This window comes from Ovis canadensis, chromosome 3 (genome assembly GCF_042477335.2).
Source record: "Ovis canadensis isolate MfBH-ARS-UI-01 breed Bighorn chromosome 3, ARS-UI_OviCan_v2, whole genome shotgun sequence".
NCBI classification, from domain to species: domain Eukaryota; kingdom Metazoa; phylum Chordata; class Mammalia; order Artiodactyla; family Bovidae; genus Ovis; species Ovis canadensis.
Genome location: NC_091247.1, coordinates 117,963,387 through 117,964,684, shown reverse-complemented (window position 1 = coordinate 117,964,684; position 1,298 = coordinate 117,963,387). Strand labels below are relative to the sequence as shown.

General features: G+C 44.5%; 1 pseudogene; it reads left to right on the top strand.

Moving 5' to 3' along the window:
• Positions 1 to 364: 364 nt before the first annotated feature.
• Positions 365 to 461, top strand: LOC138438407 (U6 spliceosomal RNA; annotated as a pseudogene).
• The last annotated feature ends 837 nt before the right edge of the window (positions 462 to 1,298 follow it).

Here is a 1,298-nt window from a genome sequence, read left to right as displayed (position 1 = left end):
CTGACCCCACATAATTTTCTTCTTCACTCCTAGATCAGGGCTGATGGAGCAGTAGCTGTCTTTACCAGTCATCATGCCAGAGAGAGAGAGAGAAGAGATCTAAAGGGTCTTTCAGTGGCTGTGTTCAGAAGTGGCACATGGCATTTCTACTCATGACTCACTGTCCAGAATTAGTCACACGGTGCTAACCCATGCACAGAAGAACCAGGTGGTTCCGTCCCACCTTGAGCCTGGAAGAGGAGAGAAGTCTTGGCAGACAGCACCAATGAGCACCCAAACCAATGTTCCTTCCGTCCCTTGAACACGCAAGTCGTCTCACCGTGTTTTCCATTTGCTGTTCCGTCTGCAGAAAACTCTTTCCCTTGTGCTCACTTCAGCAGCACATATACTAAAATTGAAACGATACAGAGAAGGTTAGCATGGCCCCTGTGCAAGGATGACATGAAGAGTTCCATATTAAAAACAACACCACCACCTCTTTCCCTCTGATCTTCATATGGCTCACTTCCTCACTTTATTCAGGTATCTCTGCTTTATTGTCACCTCCCTAGAGATACCTTTCTTGACTTTTCAATCTAAACATATTCCTTCTCCATGACCTTCCTCCCTTGGTAAGCTCTTTTTGAAGCACACATCTAATGTTATTAGTGTGTGGGTTTATTTTTTACAATGACTGCTTTCCGCACTAGAATAAACTTCGTGAGAATGTGGACTTTTTCACTTCCCTGTTTCCAACACGTAGGGTACTGCTTAGCCAAGTAGGCACTCTACTAAGTTCAGTGAATGAATGCATGAGTGAATGAATGAAGACAAATGGACCAATGGAAAGACTGACTAAGTCTCCCTTCTCCTGAGTGGTGATCCCAGAGATCCAACCAACGTTTGGATTTGCCTTGATGACTCCATTTTTGTGTCTAACACTACCTAAACCGATGTACCCAGTTTTTTCTTAAAATACTAAATCACTGCAACGTTCTACCGTCCTGGAAGCCATTCTGTTTCCTCTAGGTGACTTAGCATGTCTCTGTTCTAAACAGTCATTTGTTCATTTTAAAGAGCAGCGCTCAGTAGGAAATTTCATTCCCAAGTCTGTGCAGAAGGCCTCCCTGTAGCCTTACGTATTGATGACATGTTGTGGTTGAATCACATTCATGCTTAGGTTAACAGTATAGTAAGGGCTTCCCTGGTGGCTAAGACGATAAAGAATCCGCCTGCAATGCAGGAGACCTGGGTTTCAATCCCTGAGTTGGGGAGATCCCCTAGAGAAGGGCATGGCAATCCACTCCAGTATTCTTGCC